Below are 13495 nucleotides of genomic sequence, written 5' to 3' on the forward strand. Positions count from 1 at the left end.
CAGCCCAGAGCCATCTTGACCCACAGCCCCAGTGTTCCCTGACGGATTATCTTCATCTGAAAAAGGATTTCTTGTTGATTGACCCTTATGGGAAAGCCTTATTGACCCTTTATAACTTAGGGGTCCTGGTCATCAGGTGAGAGGCCATTCTGTGTATCGGTGTTGGGCACATTCATCATTCACTCTATTTGGCATGCTGTCACGTGTGATGGATACTCACTGAATATTCTTGGACATTTATTTATTAATTATAGGACTGTTTGTTATGTCCCTCTGAAGGACTATTTGTTCCATTGATACCTCCGCATTTTATCCCTTGAAGTTTATTCATAATTTTATATTTTTTATTTTTTAGCGCTGCACCTTATTTTGTAAATACTGTGTACACCGCCTGAAGTGTATTAGAAACAGTACACCACAGAATGCACTGTAGATATAGGCTACACTGGATGCAGAGTGTATATATGCGTGTGTGTGTATATATGTGTGTATATATAATATATATGTGTGTGTGTGTGTATATATATGTGTGTGTGTGTGTGTGTGTATATATGTGTATGTATATATATATATATATATATATATCTCTCTCACAAAAGTGAGTACACTTTTGTACTGCCCTAATCTCGAGCAAACCGATTCAATTCCATTCATAATCGGCCTCCCTGGGGGGGTCTGTAATACTTTTATGAATTTTCAGCAATTGGCAACTGATCTCGCAGTGCATTATGGTGCCTTCTGCGGTGCTCAAATTGCCCCCGAACGCCCCATAATATTCACTCTTCGGCGAACGAGCGAACACCTGATGTTCAAGACTAACTTATGTTCGACCCGAACATCAAACTCATCCCTAGTAGGCAACACTACTTCAAGAGCAATCAGAACATTCAACGTTAGCCATGCAGAGTTATGGATTTCACACTGCTTTGTGTTACTGAATATATGCCAAAATGTCTGGTTTCAGCACCATAGACAGCTCTGGACTTAAAAAAAAAAAAAAAAAAACTGTACCTTGGGAAATATGGAGGATAGCTACCTGTCTGCTATCAGCAATATACTAGTCACTTCTAGTATTAATAATAATGATTTTTTATTATTATTATTATTATTATTATTATTCAGGATTTAGATTGCACCAACAGTTTGCGCAGCACTTTACAATCTAACGGGAGGTAGTACAATTGCAATACACTAAAATACAAGAGGGTTAAGAGGGCCCTGCTCATAAAAGCTTACAGTCTAATTAGAAACCCCTGATCACCATATGTAATCTAAGCCGGTGATGCACAAATAATTAAAACCATTGGATTACCATAGCAGGTAGGTAACTAGTGTTTGCAAAAGCACAAATCTGCAATTTCTCAGTACAGGTTTTATTCATGCAATAATGTGCAAAGTTTTAAGACAAGTATAGGATTAGACTGAAAATCAGATAAAATCAATTAAGAAACTTGATACAGCTTACTCCCAGTTTCAAATTTTCCTGATTTATCAAACAGCCTTTCAAGTACACCTCACAGTTTTAATAAGGTCAAATGGCAGAAGCCATATCAAAAAGCAGAGTCAATAAGAAATATCAATGATCTCATTAAAATTGTGAGGTGTATTGGCTGAGTGTTGTCATCTTTATTGAATGGTTGTTGACGGTGGGCTGTGCACTCCCAACTAAAGAAGGCAACATATGGGTCTGGTGTTAGATTTATAACAATGTTATCATACACCCTGTCTAGATTTTCAGCACCTTAGACAGCCTAAATTATATTATTATTTTCATCTGTGCCCAATTGGGGTAAACGTCCTTTAACCCCACGTCCCAGAGACACAATGTGGCATGTGAAAATGAATCTCTTCAAAATGAGGGGAAATGTCCTATTCAATAGTTGCCACCAAAACAAGTGTCACCATTGTAAGCTTTCCCCTCTATTCCTGTTATTTCAGTTAATTATATAGCGCCGTCAATTTACGAAGTGCTTTTTACATATACATTGTACATTCACATCAGTCCCTACCCTCAAGGAGCTTACAATCTAAGGTCCCTAACCCGCATTCATACTTACTAGGGACAATTTAGACAGGATCCAATTAACCTACCAGCATGTCTTTGGAGTGTGGGAGGAAACCGGAGTACCCGGAGGAAACCCACACAGGCACAGGGAGAACATGCAAACTCCAGGCAGGTAGTGTCATGGTTGGGATTCGAACCAGTGAAAGTGCTATCCACCACACCACTGTGCCAGCCTGTTATGATGCCAACTAATATTTTAGTGTTGTCATCACTTTCTGTCCCAGTGACAATAGTCAGAAAGACAAACAGAGGGGGTGGATCTCCCAAGCAGGGAGACAACAGACAACAATGAAAACCCATGCCTCATAAATTTTCCTCATTTGGAGGACTGTCCCCATCTTGAAACCAAATCCTTCTGTAACTTTTTCTGGCCTGAAGTAGGAATCTCTTTAAAAATGTAAAACTTAACTGTTTACTGCACTAAACCTTTTACATAACTTTTAAATTATTCTATTTATTGTTTTGAAAAGTTTAAATAAATGTCAGAGGTGTGTCATTTGCCTTTACCCCCATCAGCCATAACTTTATGACCACTGACAGGTCAAGTGAAAAACAATGAATTATCTCATTACAATAGCACCTGAAAGTCAGTGGGAAGCAAGTGAACATGTTCATGAAGTTGATGTGTTGAAAGAATAAAAAGGGCATCGCAGCTTGTTGTGTATAGGGCTGCGTAGCCAGAGAACAGTCAGGGTGCCCATGCTGACCCATGTCCAAGGCCTAAAGCGCCTACAATTATCATGTGAGCATCAGAACTGAACCACGAAGCGATAGAAGAAAGTGGACTGGTCTGATGGATCACATTTTTCTTTTATATCATATGGATGGCCAGGCGCATGTGTCGCTCACCTGGGGAAGAGATGGCACCTGGGTGCACTAAGAGAAAGTGGAGGGAGTGTGATGCTTTGGGCAATATTCTGCTGGGAAACCTTTGGTCCTGCCATTCATGTGGATATTATTTTGACACATACCACCTACCTAAACTGGTTGCTGACTAAGTACACCCTTCATGGAAACGGTATGCCCTGATGGCAATGGCCTCTTTCAGCAGGATAATGCACCCTGCCACACTGAAAAAATGGTTCAAGAGTGATTTGAGGAACAACACACCAAGTTGGAGGTGTTGACTTCTCCAGATCTCAACCAAATACATATACATATATACAGCGCAATCAGTGCAGAGTATATAATACAGTGCATTGAAGTGGTTAAGAGGAACCCTATGACAGAATTAAGAAAAAAACAGTGTGGGGTCCCCCCCAAAATCCACACCAGACCCATATCCGAGCAAGCAGCCAGGTAGACCAGAAAAGGGGGGGCGAGTGAGCACTCCCCCCTCCTGAATCATAACAGGCCACTTGCCCTCAACATGGGGAGGGTGCTTTCGGATCCCCCCCAAAGCACCTTGTCCCCATGTTGATGGGGACAAGGTCCTCTTCCTGATAACCCTGGCCATTGGTTGTCAGGGTCTGTGGGCGGGGGGGCTTATCAGAATCTGGAAGTCCCATTTAACAAGGGGGCCCCCAGATCCTGCCCCCCCATGTGAATGGGTAGGGGTAGATTGTACCCCTACCCATTCACCAAAAAAAGTGTCAAAAACTAAAAACCACAACAGACAGTTTTTGACAATTCCTTTATTAAAAATAAAAAGTGTCCCGCGATGTCTATCCATCTTCAATCACGCTGCCCGACGGACACGAAAAATAGATGGAAGGCCTCCCGGCAACTGCTGTCTCTTAGCTGTGACAGCTGTTATATAGGCAACGGTGGGGCCACCCGGTGACGTAACTGAGTGATTCTGCCCCCTTATGATGTCATGTGACATCAGACAGGGGTGGGGTCATCCGGTTACGTCAGCGGGTGGCCCCGCCCTTGCCTATATAACAGCTGTCAAAGCCAAAAGACAGCAGTCGCCAAGAGGCCTCCCATGGAGGTGGAGTTTCTTTCGCTTTTTTTTCCTATCTTTTGGGTCTGTCGGGCAGCGTGATTGATGATGGATGTATTGACGTGATTGATGATGGTCTCCCCAAAGCACCCTCCTTATGTTGAGGGTAAGCGGCCTGGTATGGTTCAGGAGGGGGGCGCTCGCTTGTCCCCCCCCCCCTTTCTTGGCCTGCCAGGCTGCTTGCTTGGATAAGGGTCTGGATTTTGGGGGGAACCCGCGCCAAATTTATTTTAAATTTTAGTGTGAAGTTCCCCTTGAAATCTATGCCAGACCCAAAGGGCCTGGTATGGATTTTGAGGGGGGCCCCACGCTGTTTTTTTTTTAATTTTGCCGTGGAGTTCCCCTTAAAATCCATACCAGACCCAAAGGGCCTGGTTTGGACTGAGGAGGGGAACCCACGCAGATTTTTGTGTTCCTTGATTTTTCATCTATATTGCCAGCAATACATTACAGCCACGAGCAAGTTTAAATGACATTTTTTTCCTTTTAGAAGGCACGATATTTGAAGGAATATTTCATTTTTATTGTTTCACTTTAAGCATTATTAAAATCACTGCTCCTGAAAAAACTGTCATTTTAAAAACTTTTTTTGCATAGATTCATGTTCCCTAGGGCAGAACCAAGGTCCCAGTACACGTTTTATGGCAATAACTTGCATATAAGCCTTTTAAAATTAGCACTTTTGATTTTCCATGTTCATGCCCCGTAGACTTTAATAGGGTTTGCATGTTCGCTCAAACTTTTTGACTGTTCGCATGTTCTGGTGCAAACCGAACCGGGGGGTGTTCGACCCATCCCTAGTCTACAACTAGACATTCACCCTACGCTAGGATTGCCATTTGGCATAAATATTCATGAAAGCAACTTCAGTTAAAGAGACTGGCCAAGTTTCTGTGTCCTCATTGAGCGGTGCTGGCCTGATGACTTGAGCATTATCATTATGATAATGATCTTACATAAATTGCCTTATACAAGGCACATGTTAATGACAGTGCTCTTCCTGATCGATGTGCTGACATGCACACTGATGAGTAGCAAGTAGTGGACTTGGAAAGAGGTGAGACGCAGAGACAGTTCAAATAGATTACACATTAGGAAAGAGGGTGCTTGCTGTGTCAACATTATAGATCTTATAGAGCGGGCTAAATGATAATGTCATGTTTGGAAAAGGGATTTAATCTGCCTCCCAAGGGAATTTAATAGCTAACAATGAATTGGCTTATTGCTGTTATGATCCTGCTGGACAGTGATTAAAATCAGCCATGAAAGTACAGAAGTGTATAGATTTTTGTAGGCTTAAGCCAGGTGGATATTTCTGCAGTTTGCTACAAATAAAATGACGTTGCAGGCAAAAAAGTAAAAAGTTGAACTAAAATAGAAATACAGTAATTGTCAATATACTATTTATATTTGCATTGATATTCCTCTGTTGTAGATCTGTTTTACTGATCCATCTTAGATTTAGAGTATAATGCTGTGTTGTGCTGAAGACATATATTTCTTTAAAAGTGAACAGTAATTAAAAAGCTAAATACATAGAATAAATGGATATATGGAAACTGTTTTACTTGCCAAATGATTTGTACTTCTGTGAATCCATACCCAAGGTTTAGACAGCTCTGCCACACAGCACAGTTTATCTGTGCTGATTGATCTGATTTTTTCTGCACTGATGTTAACTGTACCTTCTGCATGTATTACTACAATTGACACAGGCTGCATATTCAGTTATACTGTGAATATGCTTGTCTTTTTCATTTTTTGCATACTATGTGCTGCAGAAAGAATTAAACTACCCAGTACTGGAAGCACACTGGAGATTCAGAGTGCTGCTCTCACACTAAATGCAGCTGCCTGGGTCTCCAGGGGTCCAACAAACCCCCCCTGCACAGTGCTCAAATTTATAGTGCTGCTTGTTATTGGCGCAATGCACAGGAGGGTGTCAGACTATGCTGCTGTGTTGTGTGTGATAACAACGGTCCAACAGGTTATTTTAACGCAACCTGGAGCATACCACACTTTAAAAAAATAGACATTTTTCTAACTGGATATGCAGGCTGACTGCATTACTGTAATAAATGTACAACATTTAATGGATACAGGTGTTCTTTAAGTAATACAACTAGGTCCTGACTCTACCTCAGTCTGTGCCTGTATAACGAAAGGAGAAGCATCAGACTAATGACTGCAATGGTCCTTGTTAGCACATGAATGCTGCAGTATACCTGATTGGTTCTTTGTGCTGCTTTTCCTGCTCCCAGCCTGAACTCTGCTGTACAGGTTCAAGAGGCTGATACCAGGTCAAGTTCAGGTACTGATACTGCTTGCATTTAAAAAAAATACATTAATGGCATATTAATGAATACAGAGAAGCATTCATTTGTGTTTTTTATATCTGCCTGTAGTTCAAGTAGGACGATAGGCAAAACTTTTTTTTCTATTTTGACTAGAATAAGAAAGGGTTAAAACCGCTGTTAGTTTTATTTTACCATCTGTGTCCCATTGGGGAGATTTAGATTCTCTTCCTGTCCCATGTCCAAAACAGGAAATGAGAGAAAATCCCTGCAAATTAAGGGAATCTCTTGGGGCCCCCAGGTCATCAGACCTAGTGGTATAAACAAACGGCAACTGCCCCAACCTATAACCGGCCTTAACAGCATAGGGAAAGGTGATGCATGTCAAACAAAGACAAAGAAAGATTCTCAGCTCAACGTACCAGCCAGCCTGCAACAAACCAAATTGTCCTATCTAACAGTTCACTTTAAAAACAGGGGTTTCGTTTGCATATACTTGCAAATACATGCGTAAGCAGAGGCCACAACAAGGAACCTAACTCTATACATTTTGAAAGCCTCCATAGTAGGAGCACATACTGTATATAAAATAAAACCAAAGAATTTCCGAGCTCAACTTACCAACCAGCCTGCGACCAACTGAATTAACCTGCCTAATAGTATGCGTTAAAAACAGGGGTTTCGTTGCACACATTTGCAAATACATGCACAAGCTGCAGGCCACGGCAAGGCACCCTGTATCCTGCAGACCCTAACTCTAACTTTGAAGAGTCTCCACAGTGGGAGCACATGTATTCTAATGGATAGATGAAGGGCAGATGACTGGAGGGAGCCCAACCCTCCTTAAAGGCACAGGAGCACACTGAACACCCAGCACATTGCACAATGGCAGCAAAGGTGTCAGTGCGTTGCCTGACCAATATGTCAACAATACAAAAAAAGGTACATACTGTATAAAGTAACCACTTGAAGGATTTCCCCTCTTTAACTTTTCTGGGCACAACCCAAAATGTTGGACTTTCTTTTACTTTCACTTTTAATGATAATGGCAAACAGGAAACATAGAGAGGGTGAATCTCCTTAAAGAGGGAGTCCCGCGGAAAAAAAAAATTTAACAGTCAGCAGCTACAAATACTGCAGCTGCTGACTTTAAAAATAAGGACACTCACCTGTCCCAGGGTCCAGCGATGTCGGCACCCGAGACTGAATCATCCCTCGGGTGCTGCCGCCGCCATTCTCTGTAAGGGAATCAGGAAGTGAAGTGCTGCGGCTTCACTTCCCAGTTCCCTACTGCGCATGCATGAGTTGCGCTGCGCTTCCTAACTGGTCCCCGCTGTCTCTGGGACCCGTGTGTGTCCCAGCAGACAGTGCAGTGGGGACGGGAAGAGGCATAGACTTCCGTGGGAGTCTATGCCGGAAGTGGGTGCAAATACCTGTTTTAGACAGGCATCTGCACCCCCCTCCCCCCTGAAAGGTGCCAAATGTGAACCTCCGCTTTAACAAGGGCAAAGTAGCAACACAACCTGACAGGTGTGCTAATCCGGCGGTCGCCAACCAGTGGATGATGGACCATGAGAAAATGTTGGTGATCCCCAGGAGTTCTGCCGCAAATCTACATTGTGGCGGCTGTATACCGTTCAATGTTGTTTCCAGTGTTGTTCTCAATGTGTACTGACAGTCAATACTGTCAGCGTGCATTGATACCCGATGCCTCCTCTGTAGTTCCGGCTCCTGTGAACTCAAGAGGAAGGCACTGGGAGTTGTGCAGAGAGCGAGAGGTGAAAAAGGAGGGGACTTCCAATGGAAATGTTGATCACAGATTGTGGGAGGGGGCATGGAGCTTGAGCAAATGGCTGGATAAGGAGGTGAGATCTAACGATCATTCTGTGTAAGGCAGCAGTGTGATGCAGAGTGTGGGGGGGTGGCAAAGGGGGGCAGAGAGCCAGAGAATTGTGTGTATAAGGCAGCAGTGTTATCCAAGGGGAGGGGGGCAGAGAGCCGGAGCATTGTGTGTATAAGGCAGCAGTGTAATCCAAGAGGAAGGGGGCAGAGAGCCGGAGCATTCTGTGTATAAGGCAGCAGTGTGATCCAAGGGGAGGGGGGCAGAGAGCCAGAGCATTGTGTGTATAAGGCAGCAGTGTGATCCGGGGGGGGGGGGCAGAGAGCCGGAGCATTGTGCATATAAGGCAGCAGTGTGATCCAGGAGGAAGGGGGCAGAGAGCCAGAGCATTGTGTGTATAAGGCATGTAAAATTCATGTTAGTGGTCTGCAGGATTCAAATTTTTTAGTTTAGCGGTCCATGCGGTCCAGAAGGTGGCGACCACTGTTCTAATCCATCTCCAGTCTATCCAAAAACTTTAAAAAAGTTTTCCTTTTAGTTATACTTTCAGCTCTGAAATGGAAATACAGTACATTATGAGAAATGTAAGGATCAAGGTGGACTGGTATTCATACTATTAAAGCCATAGGAATGTGTTCACTGTACTTTTCTAATTATTGGGGTTAATTTACTAAAACCGGAGAGTGCAAAATCTGGTGCAGCTCTGCATGGAAACCAATCAGCTTCTAGATATTTTTGTTAAAGCTTAATCAAACATGCTGAAGTTAGAAGCTGATTGGCTACTATGCATAACTGCACCAGACTTTGTGCTTTTTTAGTAAGTTTTAGTAAATCAGCCCCATTGCGTATTCTATACCAAGTATAAATTTATCACTAAGCACTAGACAAGAACAACTGTAAATGCATTCCACAGAATGCCAAATGCAAAAAGCAGTGTAGAATGTGAAATCTTAAAGAGTTAAAAATACACCCAAAAAAGTTATGTCTAGTTAGTCCTGTTTTTGTTGGGGATTCTATTAGTTACATTTCTGGTTCTGTTCCCACCCACCTTAGAATTTTGGGCATTTCAACTCCCTTGGTTTCTACCACTCCTCTAAACTCCTACTCCATAATTCAAATACATTAAAATCCAGCAGGGAGTGGAATGTGTGAACAATTAGGAACTTAATCACATATATTCATCATCTGAGTCCTGGAGTGATGGAAGATACCACTGGCTGGAATAAGTCTCCAGCATCTACCAAGATATGAAAGAAATGCTTTTGGAGGAATCGACCTTTTTAGGAAAAAGAGGTTGAAATAGGCAGAGATGGCAATGGGGATAGTTTAGAAAGACATAGTGAAGAAGAGAAAGAGACAAAAAAAAGAGAGGGATGAGAATGGGACAGGAAAGAAAAGCAAGAAATCATGAAAAAAAGGAGAGTGAAAAAGAGGTTGGGGAAAAAAAGAGAGATTGGCATGAGTGAGAAGGAGAAAGATAGAGGGGTTAATTTTTTCAACATATTTTAACAGGCAAACATTAAACCCTAATTCAAACAATGCATATAGATAAAGGTGACACACTTGAACAAATGACACATACATCTGTCATGGTGTATTCATTCTAATAAATTAACATAAATGCAGATGTATCACAGGGAAAATGTGCGTACACTCTACATTTACCATCACTCCAAATGCATGAAATGAAAATCTGGGGGGCAGTTATGTAAAACACCTAAAATAGATCACGTCAGCTAAAGAGGTCAATATCGGCTTCTAAGGCCAAGAAAGTAGTTTACTTTCTCACAGTACACCATTACATCTATTGATATTTTTCTAAATAAATGTTTGAAAGATATGTATTTTTCTTGTGATTTATTCAAGTATATCTTTGAATGAAAAACTGTTTGCCTATTCAAATATGTTAAAAGGTTCAATAAAAAACATATACTTGCTTTCTCATATGACTGTCATGTGTTTGGACAAGTCTTCTTTTAATTTGTCTTTAAACTACATAATAGAAGTCAGTAAAAGAGTGTGTAGGAATAGAAAGGGTTATACATTATTAAGCAAGGAGGTTACAGCATTTTATTTATCCTGGGTAGCTTTAAGCTTCACTTAAACAGTCCACCTCTCTAAACCTGTCCAACATATCAACTTCAAATCACCAGGAGAAAGATATTGGCCACTGTTGCTAATTATTTCCATTGGGACTGGGCTGAAGACTGTTGCTGAAAGGAAATAGTCAGAAGTATATTTTTGATGATAATTTAATATTTTCTACTATACAACAGTTGACTTTGACAAGCATTCATTCCTTTATTCGGTTTATCTAGTGTTAACGTCTATAATGAATAATTCTCTCGCACTATATAGCTCCTACCTTGAATAATCACATTTGAACACTACATATTTTATCACATTACGCAGTTGTAATATGCTCTTGGATACTTATCATTGCATAATAATGTAAAAGACATACCATCATAGGATGCTCAAGGAGCAGACAAACTGGGCAGCTGGCAAACTTTTGTTGTGATTATCTTTGTCCCAGTATTTGTAAAGCACCCTGACTTTTTGCATCAGTGAAAAAAACTTAGACAAACATATATGCACAAACTTTTGACAGACAGGCATACACTTTTGGAGGGTACATACTGAAGGCAGATTTAGTGGATGGAAAAAACAACACTGAAAACAGGTACTGCAAAAGGGAAGACAGATACCAAGGAAGGTACTGTAGACAGGACAAACACTGAGGACAGGTATTGTAGATAGGATGCCAGATGCTGGGAATGGGTTCTGTGAACAGAGGGAGAGACAAAGAAGACAGGTTCTGTAGAAAGAAAAACAGACATTGAAGGCAGGGTCTATGGACAGAAGGACAGACATTGAAGGCAGGTACTGTAACTGTTTTTTCTTTATCCACCGGGATCACGTATATTTATACGTAGTCAGCACCCAGCCGATATACTAATTCCCTCTATCTCTGTTTTTGTATTTGTGGTACTATAAAAACAAGGATAGATACCAAAGAAAGGTATTGTAGATAGCATAAATACTGAGGATAGGTACTGTAGACAGCACAAATACTGATGACAGGTACTGTAGAAAGAAGGATAGGTACCAAAGAAAGGTGCTGTAGATAGCACAACTACTGAGGACAGGTACTGTAGATAGAACAAATACTGAGGACTGATACTGTGGATAGGAGAGAAAATACTGAGAACAGGTTCTGTATACAAAAGGATAGACAGAAAAGAGAGGATTTGTGGGAAAAAAAACGACTGCAGACAGGGCCTGGGGACAGATGTATAGAAAATGACGACATGGTCTATTGACAAAAGGACAGACAATAATGACAAGATCTTTGGACACAAGAATAGACACTTATGACAGGTTCTGTGGAAAGAAAAACAGACACTAAAACAGGGTCTGTGGACTGAAGAACAGACACTGATGAAAAGTCTTTGGACAGAAGGATAGACACTGAAAATAGAAAACAGATTCTGTGGACAAAAGGATGAACACTGGGGACAGGTTCTTTGGACAGAAGGACAGACAGTGAGGACACGTTCTATGGACAAAAGAACAGACACGGGTTCTGTGGACAGAAGGACAGACATTAAAAACAGGTTCCGTGGAAAAAAAGGATGGACACCAAAAATGGGTTTTGGGGACTGACACTGAAGAGAAGTTTGAGAAACAGATGTACATACAGAGAAGACAGGTACTCTAGAGAGGAAGACATGTTGAAGAGGGGTGCTGGAGATAGAGTGTCAGATACAGTACTAAGGACATGTACTGAGGAAAGGTAATGTAGATAGGAGGACAATAATAAAGACAGTTACTGTAGATAGGACAGATACTGATATCAGGTGGTGTAGATAATAGGATAGTATTAAAGACAGGCACTGTATATAAGAGGACAGATACTGAAGACAAGTACTGTAGATAGGAGGACAGGTACTGAAAACAGGTAGTGTAGATAGGAGGACAGATACTTAAGACAGGTACTATGGATAGCAGGACAGACACTGAGGACAGGTACTGTAGATAGGACAGGTATTTTAGAGAGAACAGACACAGAAGACAGGTGCTGTAGATAGAAGGACATATTCTGAGAACAGGTGCTGTAGACAGGACAAATACTGAGGACAGGTACTGTAGACAGGATAGATACTGAGAACAGGTACTGTAGATAAGACAGATACTGAGGACAGGTACCATAGAAATGACTGATTATGAGGACAAGTACTGTAGTGAGGACAGATATTTTAGATAAGACAGATACATAGGACAGGTACTGCAGATAGGAGGACATGTATTTTAAATAGGATAGATACTGATGACAGGTACTGTAGATAGGGGGACAGATACTGAGAACAGGTACTGTAAATTGGAGGATAGATACTGAGGACAGGTAGTGTAAATTGTAGGACAGATACAGAGGATAGGTATTTTAAATAGGACAGGTACTGTAGATAGGAGGACATATGTAGAGGGCAGTTATTTTAGATAAGGGGACATATACTGAGGACAGGTACTGTAAATAGGAGGAAAGATGCTGAGGACAGGTATTGTAGATAGAAGGAAAGAACGGATACTGAGGATGGGAATTTTAGATAAGACATGTACTGAGGACAGGTATTTTGGATAGGAGCACTGTACTGTAGATAGAAGGACAGGTGCTAAAGACAGGTATTTGAGATAGAAGGGCATATACCGAGGATGGGCATTTTAGATAAGACATGTACTGTGGACAGGTCTTTTAAATAGGAGTACTATACTGTAGATAGGAGGAGAGATGCTGAGGACAGGTATTGTAGATAGGACAGATACTGAGGGTGGATATTAGACAGGACAGGTACTCTACATAGGAGGACAAGTACTGAGGACAGGCACTTTAGAAAGGACATATACTGAGGAGAGATATTTTAGATAAGACATGTACTGAGGACAGGTATTTTAGATAAGATATGTACTGAGGACAGGTATTTTAGATAAGACGTGTACTGAGGACAGGTATTTTAGATAAGACGTGTACTGAGGACAGGTATTTTAGATAAGACGTGTACTGAGGACAGGTATTTTAGATAAGACGTGTACTGAGGACAGGTATTTTAGATAAGAGATGTACTGAGGACAGGTATTTTAGATAAGACGTGTACTGAGTGAGGACAGGTATTTTAGATAAGACATGTACTGAGGACAGGTATTTTAGATAAGACATGTACTGAGGACAGGTATTTTAGATAAGACATGTACTGAGGACAGGTATTTTAGATAAGAGATGTACTGAGGACAGGTATTTTAGATAAGACGTGTACTGAGTGAGGACAGGTATTTTAGATAAGACATGTACTGAG

The sequence above is a fragment of the Aquarana catesbeiana genome, linkage group LG05 (genome assembly GCF_042186555.1).
Source record: "Aquarana catesbeiana isolate 2022-GZ linkage group LG05, ASM4218655v1, whole genome shotgun sequence".
Classification (NCBI taxonomy): Eukaryota; Metazoa; Chordata; class Amphibia; order Anura; family Ranidae; genus Aquarana; species Aquarana catesbeiana.